Source organism: Macrobrachium rosenbergii, chromosome 52, assembly GCF_040412425.1.
Source record: "Macrobrachium rosenbergii isolate ZJJX-2024 chromosome 52, ASM4041242v1, whole genome shotgun sequence".
Taxonomy (NCBI): domain Eukaryota; kingdom Metazoa; phylum Arthropoda; class Malacostraca; order Decapoda; family Palaemonidae; genus Macrobrachium; species Macrobrachium rosenbergii.
The window spans coordinates 29,670,550-29,679,521 of record NC_089792.1 but is presented as its reverse complement, the minus strand read 5'-3'; the positions used below and the strand labels follow the sequence as shown (position 1 = coordinate 29,679,521).

At 40.2% G+C, this 8,972-nt stretch overlaps 1 pseudogene; it reads right to left on the bottom strand.

Annotated features, from left to right (window-relative positions):
- Positions 1-233: 233 nt before the first annotated feature.
- LOC136833952 (tubulin beta-1 chain-like) lies at positions 234-4,875 on the bottom strand (annotated as a pseudogene).
- Between the last annotated feature and the right edge of the window lie 4,097 nt (positions 4,876-8,972).

The following is an 8,972-nucleotide window of genomic DNA, read 5'->3' as shown; positions in this document are numbered from 1 at the left end:
CTCAAAGATATATTAAGAAAGAAATGATAAGACTCTACATCTGGAAACGAGTAGTCCTACGAGATATGTTTTTCCTTTGGACATTTCTGATTGGATTAAGCATCAACAGAACGAACAGTGACCGGATTCATGAAATGTTGACCGCTCTTGCGCGTTTGGCATTTCAAATCACGAGCAATGTTGCCATTCCCATTTCGACCAGCAACAGGGGGCGTGCCCTTAATCCGTTTCCTCTAGGCGTCTTCCTCCTCGGAAATCACTTCCTCGTCGTCCACAGTGGCATCTGGTACTGCTGGTACTCAGAGATGAGATCGTTCATGTTAGATTCTGCCTCTGAACTCCATTTCGTCCATGCCCTCCCGGTGTACCAGTGAAGAAAGCCTTTCGCCTGAACATAGCGGTGAACTGCTCGGAGATGCGTTTGAAGATCTGAATGGCAGTTGAGTTTCCGATGAAGAGGTGGAAGCCATCTTGAGACCACGGGGTGGGATGTCACATACAACCATCTTGACGTTGTTGATCCATTCCACGAAGTAGGAGGTGTTCTTGTTTTGGATGTTGAGCATCTGTTCGTCAACCTCCTTCATAGACATGCTTCCACGGAACACGGCGGCAACGGTGGTGGAGTGTAGCGTCCATGTCTGGGGTCGCAGGCAGCCATCATGTTCTTGGCGTCAAACATTTGTTGAGTGAGTTCTGGCACGTTGAGGGTTCTGTAACCAACAGCGTTACGAGCCGTGAGAGGAGCGAATCCGGGCATGAAGAAGTGGAGTCGGGGGAAGGGTACCATGTTCACAGCCAATTTCCTGAGATCAGCGTTCAGTTGACCAGGGAACCGAAGACAGGTGGTAACGCCAGACATTGTGAGGGATACAAGGTGGTTGAGATCACCGTAAGTTGGGTTCTGTAAGCGGGGAGGGTTCTGAAGCAAATATCGTAGAGAGCTTCGTTGTCAATACAGTAGGTTTCGTCAGTGTTCTCGACTAGTTGGTGGACGGAGAGGGTTGCGTTGTAGGGCTCGACGACAGTATCTGAGACCTGTTCAGAGAGTTTTGGTATCAGTTTCTTTGTATATTCGGCAATGAACAGGTTTAGATCAAATAAATATATAGGAATTTAGATAAAATATATATAAGAATGAATACGTTCAGTAGAATAGAATAAGTAAACGGACTAAATTTACTTGCACTAAAGTACAGGCATATAAAATATGCATCTAGACAAAATATGAAGAATCCAACTTGACTACATTGAATATATAACTGGAGTAAAAAAAAAGGTTATGTAATCTAAATTTGTGACAGTAACAGAATACTAGTATTTCCCTGGCTTGTGTAAAATGAAGAAATGTAAACATAATGCATTGCAAAAGAATTATTAAGACTTGCATAATACCACAGGTTTTTGTTTCAGTGACAGCTAAACTAGACGACGTCATTTGTATGTAAATTAATGAAGAACTAACATCACAAACGTTTGCAATTAAATATGTAAATTCCAGTTAAATCAGTAAATGAGCCGCAAGCTGTTATAATAAATTACTATAATAAATAAATTACTAAAGATCAAATCCTTTCCGACGTTTACATTTCCTTTGCGATACTTTTAAAGGCGAATGAGGAATATAAAAGTTTTCTCAGGACTGAGCTCACCTTGGGTGAAGGGACGACGGAGTAGGTGTTCATAATCTGTCTGGGTATTCTTCACGAATCTGGAGATGAGAAGCGTTCAAGACCTGGTCGCACCTCCGCCGAGTGAGCCAACTGAAATCCTTGCAGGCAATCGTAACAATTTCCGCTTCCTACTGATTTACGTCTGGGGACGGAGTCCACCAGTTCAGCTCCTTCAGTGTAGTGTCCCTTTGCCCAGTTGTTACCAGCACCGCTCTGACCTTATGAGTAAAGAAGCACATTAATACCTTGATGATAATTTATGAATTTGTTATTGAGCACGTTCTTAAGGTTTATTATGTCTTATATGCTTGGAGCTTGCACGTTTCGCTCACAGGCAGATTGCGTTGGCAGCAGCTGTGTTATATCCTATTATTTCATGCCATAACCAACTAGCCAACCATAAGCATGGTCCCATCTTCACGTACCAAAAGACGAAGTTGTCAGGAGTTTGAAAAGCTGTCCGTAAGGTCCAGCTTTCACAGAGCTCATGGTTCCAGGTTCCAGGTCAGCGAGAATGGCGCAGGCACAGTGGTGGTAACTGGATCCCTCGTTGAAATAAACGTTGATTCTTTCCAGCTGCAGTTCCTCTAGAATGTTCTGTTGACCCCTGGTAGACACCTATAGGATCGATGCCATGTTCGTCACTGATGATTTCCCAAGAACTAAAACATAAAGAAGGATGTTTGGTGATATTCGAAGTTAAGAAGCAAAACAAGTGTTTCAATCGCAAAAAATGCTTATTCATGGCCCCAATGCAAGGAAAGTAAAGCAGAAAAAATCCTCAGGTTGTATGACTCACAAACATATTAAATGTTTGATTACAAAGACAATCACGTCATACTGTCCTTCTATAATGGTTTTCCCCACTGAAGACTAAAGTTCAAAGTCAATAAAATAAACTTGCTTTCAATAAAGTTGTGTCTATCTTTTATTAATGCCTTGCTTTGTACGGCATTACATTATGTTATTTTGTGCTTGTTTTACCTGCGTAGATTATTCAGAGAGATATTGCATGTATGCATATGATAAAAGAGGACATGATTAAGTACATACTTAAAAACATCACCCAAACAAATTTAAACATATATATAGTTATATAAGCTGTTACAGCTATGTAGCATCTCCTTGCAAGCATCTAACTTTCGTGATTCACGATATTGCCTTTCATAGTAATGGTTTTATGCCTTTAAAATATCCTTGCTGTGTAAAGAGAGAGAGAGAGCATTCAATGGGATAGCTGGAATCTGGGAAAAGAGAAGCCACTGTTCAACGGTTCAACGTACAGTATTTCACCCTTGAGCGGAAAAGAACTGCCATCGTTCAACGGTTCAGCTGTATTCTCTCACTAACAGCATGGAGCGCGGGCACTGATTAAGATACTTTCCTGTTCTCTTCGACATTTTCTTTATGAGACTTATCTTTCAATATACATATGTGTGTGTTCTCTTTACAAGCAAAGCTACTGTCTCTCATTCAGTGATAGCAAGACTGGAGTTAATTTTCTTCCTAATCTAAAAAAAATAACTTAAATCTTACACTTCGTGTGCGAGACTTACAGTATACTGTATACATATATAGGCTACATATGTGAGTGTACAGCCAAGAAGACTACCGTGAATGCGTTTATTCTAAGCGAACTTATCAGCAAGACCGAGTTAATTTTCTTCCTGAATTCTTTCTCAGAAAAACCCTTCGATTGAAAGACTTACATCTTACACTTCGTGAGAAAAATGTTTCTTACAGAAGTCTCGTCTTAGGCTGACGTCTGCATAACAAAACAATGGGCGCTCAGTGCTGTCGCTACGAAGATGAAGAAGAAGAGGGTTGAAAGAAAAAGAGAAGAAAAAGCAGAAAGTGACCTGAGAGATATGCAAGATTGGCAGTGTGGGCGGGGCGCCTGACCGGGTGTCAAGGTGTCTTATTAGGTAATCCGAGGCAAATGTAGTTGGGCGTGGGGGAAACTGGTTGGCACAGCAGGTGGGCGCAGGACCATGCATTATGGCGGTACATGGACTCGCCATAGATGGAAACGTGAGGCGGATGCCGGGGCTGTAGGCGGTGAGCGATGGTGGAGTACAAAATGCGTCGCCGGCACCTTCCCAATTCAAGCGTCGGTGTAACTTTGACTCTCTGTGAACGCACGGCTGAAAGTGTAAACGGTAAGCGACTGACTGTCCGGTAACATGCACAACACCACCACCTGTCCAGAAGCTGCATTTCCACAGAGAATTAAATATGGTGGTTCCACGAATATCACCTGACATGCAGATGAGTTGTGTCTTGTAGTATCCTCATCAGGATATAAAAGGCCTATTGTGATAACGCGGTAGGTGTTCCCAAAGGGAGTAAATCAAGAAGTCAAAAGATTCAGTTTGGATATTACACACGTACTGATATTAATATAACACACACGTACACTAGCACATATATATATTAACACATAATATATATATATGTGTGTGTGTGTGTATGTATTCTGTGTGTGTGTGTGTGTGTGTGTGTGTGTGTGTGTGTGTGTGTGTAACGTGTGGAAATGTTGTCATAACCATATGGACACTGTGAACTGATTGCCCAACACAACGATAAGATCCCCAGGAGAGACTGGAAGGCAAAAACCTTGTAAGAAAAAATCATGTCTATATACTAAAGATGCATATTTTTTGCCTGGAGTGAATCATCCAAAAACAAGTTTGGAAGTTACATACTTAGAGAGAGAGAGAGAGAGTGAGAGGGAGAGAGAGAGAGAGAGAGGAGAGAGAGAGAGAGAGGACAAAAAGTGCACATAGGTTGTTGTTATCCACTTACAAAATTAGAAAGAACAGAGCAACGTAATGATTACCTGCCACTGAAAAGTGAGACCAGAATCCAACTTGGAAGAAGTCAACCCGCAGAATCTCATGTGTACACTGGACGGACACACACACACACACACACACACACACACACATTTCACACACTACAAACAGATACAGAAACACATACACAAACGTATATGTGGCACATAACAGATATATAAATATATATATATATATATATATATATATATATAAATAATATATATACACTGTATATATTATAGTGTGTTGGAGCCTAACCCATTTGTATATACACACAACACACATCCACACACACACACACACACACACAGATGCTACATTACTTACTTTATATGCGACGTCTTATCCTTTTGAAACTCCGTCATGATATGCTTTATCTCCCAAGACCCCAAAAAGGGATCAGTGTCCCTAAATACCATGCACAGCGTCCTTTCAAGTCCACACTGTGCATCCAGCCACCCCTCTTTTCTCGTCCCATTGTGGTCCCCAGCTTCACTTGCATGCAAATAGAAACCATAAGGTGTTGCCTCTTATTTTGGGACACCTTTACGGCTATTCCAACTAGTCTCGAGATGTCCAAGAGCGACCAGAGCAAACTACCTGTTTTGGAAAGTACCGAAGTTCATGGACATTCTACATTTTGTCACTTTTCCTCTCATCTCGTTTCTCTGAGATTTTCCTTTTTGGGAAAATATACTCCACCTGATTTTTCCTGGGTATATTGCCACAGACAGTAAAATGTTTCAAAATTGCAGGCGCATTCGGTAGTTAATCATCAAGATTAAAACAAATGTCACGCTATGTGGAATTCTTACTGAACGATAAGAGTACGGCAATACAAGAGAGTAGTTGCTCAAGTGGAAAAACAACACAATTAGAAAAATCTTTTTTTATGTTTAAACAACAGTAATTTTTTGTCTTCAAATGAATGCTGAATTACGAAATGGCACTTTGATAAATTTATATAGAATTGTTTTATTATAAATAAATGTTTTGCCACAGATTCTTGGCAAATATTTATTGATTGTCAGTGTATAAACGGGGTTCCCTTCATTTATGCAGTGAAATGGTTACTGTCGAAACAAGTGGCTATGCAGTGATATAAAAAGTAGGGATGAAATAACTGCGCATTCCTGGGAAGGGATTACCATGACTTCGTTGAAATTGTGTCCTTGCTGCCCTGTGCTGATCAAACAACCCACGTTATCTGTTAAAGCTCTTCGCCTCGGCTGGATCAGATGTTCAAGATTATAGAAAAGACAAAGCACAGCAAAACATCAACGTAACATCAAATCCTACCAGTAGTGTGCAAATATTGGTGGCGTGCATCAAGCGAGATTAATAAACACAGGTAAATGTCTAGTTCTCAGGAGCTTCCCCACAAAAACTTTGTTATAGGTCCCTTCTTGCTTTTCAAAACCTTAGATCAGAGCAAGGAAACAACCGTATAGTGTATATAAAAGGATCCAATATGGTGTGAGAAGAGTGCCTAGAGAGAAAACGAAGAGGCAAACAGTGACCGGGTCTTTGGGAAGGGCAGGTGACACTGTTTGCCTGGAGTGGACCTAATAAGGACTGGGGAGAGAGAGAGAGAGAGAGAGAGAGAGAGAGAGAGAGAGGAGAGGTGCCTTGGCTGATCTTGTTCAAGAACATCCAACTGGAATGCCCGTCTCTCCCTCCTGCCTTTGCTCCAAAGGATCGCGAGTCTACCACAGGCTCCTGGCCTTGCCCAACCGTCCCCGACTCCAACCCCTCTCTATTAGTCACATATGGTACCGCCATTAACTCCTCTCCTTATTTTCTCTCCCATCCTTATAAACAAAACCGTCGACCTTTCATGAGGTTACCCAGAGTACTCTTTCGGTTGCATGGGCCTTTCAGCGAACGATTTTGGCGGCAGGTGAGCAGTTTTCCCCTACAACGGAGAACATCTGAACAGGTGGTCTTGTGTCCCAGTGATCTCCGATAACCAGATGCAACGACTACACAACACTTTCTCAACTTTTACTTATCCTTTGGTTATCTAAACACATTATGTCCTCTGTAACGAGCCCTCTCTACGCTTCTTGTATTCATATATATATATATATATATATATATATATATATAGGGTATGTATATATATATATATATATATATATATATATATATATATACATAGGCCTATATTCCATGCATTTATGTAATGCATATATATATATGATATATATATATATATATATACTACTATTATCCATTAACTGACGCAGACATCAACTGCCAACCAAAATCCAACATTTGTGACACAGCCTTTGTACACGTAATGAAAAACAATAACACACTAGCTTCACAAACAAGCGAGTACTGAAGAAGAAAGGAAAGTAAGGTTTCTAGATGTGACTGTAGCGCACCTGAAAAAATGCGATTCATGGAGCAAAACTGTGCTTCAGGGAACGAGCTAAACTTAGATTCGGGATGAATCGATATCCAGAACATTTGCAGGCTGCAAACCATCAAGTTTCTGAAGACATCGACATGCGAATGCACTCACAGCATGTTTCATTACCAGGTTGCACGCCTGCGGACTGGCTTATTTAATGCGGGAATCATTAGCGACAAGTCATCAATCCAGGTAACCTCAGGCAGAGCGGCCAGCTTGCAATACTGCTACTACTACTACTAGCAGCACTACTTGAAGTCATAATAGTAATGTTAACATGAAGGATTTTAACTAATACTTGTATGGAATGCATAAGCAAGTAAAAAATAACTTACCCTCAGAGCAGAGAACCTGATCCTCCATACACCCCATTTGAAAGAGAGAGAGAGAGAGAGAGAGAGAGAGAGAGAAGAGAGAGAGAGAGAGAGAGGAATGACCTGGTGGATAACAGAAGTCAAGTCACTTTTTAGGTTCAACAGTATTCGTGACTCAGCATCCAGTGACATCAGCTTTCCATTCACAGTGCACAAATAAAGAGTGTGAAAAATCCCTTCAAACTCTCTCTCTCTCTCTCTCTCTCTCTCTCTCTATATATATATATATATATATATATATATATATATATATATATATATATATATATATAATGAACTATATATAAACGTAGAAGATTTTCCCTAAGTGTGAATATTAATGCTTTCTTGTATGCAAATGTATACATTTTCATATTAATATGCAATCTGAGTTCTGTTCTAATGTTGGGAACGATTTGTTACATGAGGTATATTGAAAGGGAATGAAAGTAAACGTGTATACATTAATATGCAATTGGCTGTTTACTTTCTGTCTGTGAGAAACGGTTCTGAATGAGATAGACTACCTAGTTACTAGTCCAGTGGATATGAGTCTTTTTGTTTGATTTCCAGTAACTAATATATATATATATATATATATATATATATATATATATATATATATATATATATATTCATATATATACAGTATATATATTCTTTCACCACACAGGATTTACTGCCGTATGATATAGTCTCAGAAAAGAGAGGACCCAACTGAATACAATCAATCAATCTGGGAGGTAATACCATGGATACGCCCAGTGTGGTAGACGTTATGTTGGTATTCCACCGAGTCTGAATCGAGGATCTTGGACTGTACCCAACAAGTATGAGTGCAGGCTTTCTCTACGAAAAGCCATTGCCACGAACACAAGTAGCAATGGGAAGATTGCACTGACCCAAGCACACCAGAGATCCTCACACAGCCATGCCAATAAAAGAGGAAGTCAACTGGCTTATTATGAAAGCTAACCAAAGCACAAAATACTGCAGATCACAAGTGATTATGTAAAAAAAACTTGTATGATAAAAGCAAGGGGGAAAAAATGTATTGCACAATTATTTAAATGAAGGAAAAGGTAGCCCCGTTACAAAGCTGACATGATTTAATAATAATAAAAAACCGGGTTACAAACCGGCGACCCGCCCTAGTACGAATGGGGCTTTAAAGGCGTACGAGATAGCTCGATATATACCAATGGCGACAGGAAGGCGGTTGCACAACAAAGATCCAACACCAAAGATGGCTTGGAGGAGTTCGTCAGACACCTGTCTTATTCAAGTGGGTGGAACAACACTGAACGGTAGACAACATTTAATTGTAAAAACAAAATAAAAGTGATTAAAGGTTCCAGTAAAGATGTAAAGGGATACATAAAATGTACAAATAAGTTTGAGAGAGAGAGAGAGAGAGAGAGAGAGAGAGAGAGAGAGAGAGAGAGAGAGAGAGAGAGAGAGAGAGAGAAAGAGAGAGAGAGCGAGAGAGAGGCGCATGTAAATTGAAGACTACCCGCATTTCACTCTTACGGGACCTGGATCGGCGCTTATCCAATGTTCTAAAGAAAACGAAGAAAACTGCTGTGACCCACCATTGCCTGTTCCGTATTTTTCAAGCATTTTTGTTTCAAGCAAGCAATCGTTTAATTTCATATTTACACACCCTGAATTATATTAATGTTTTACGACT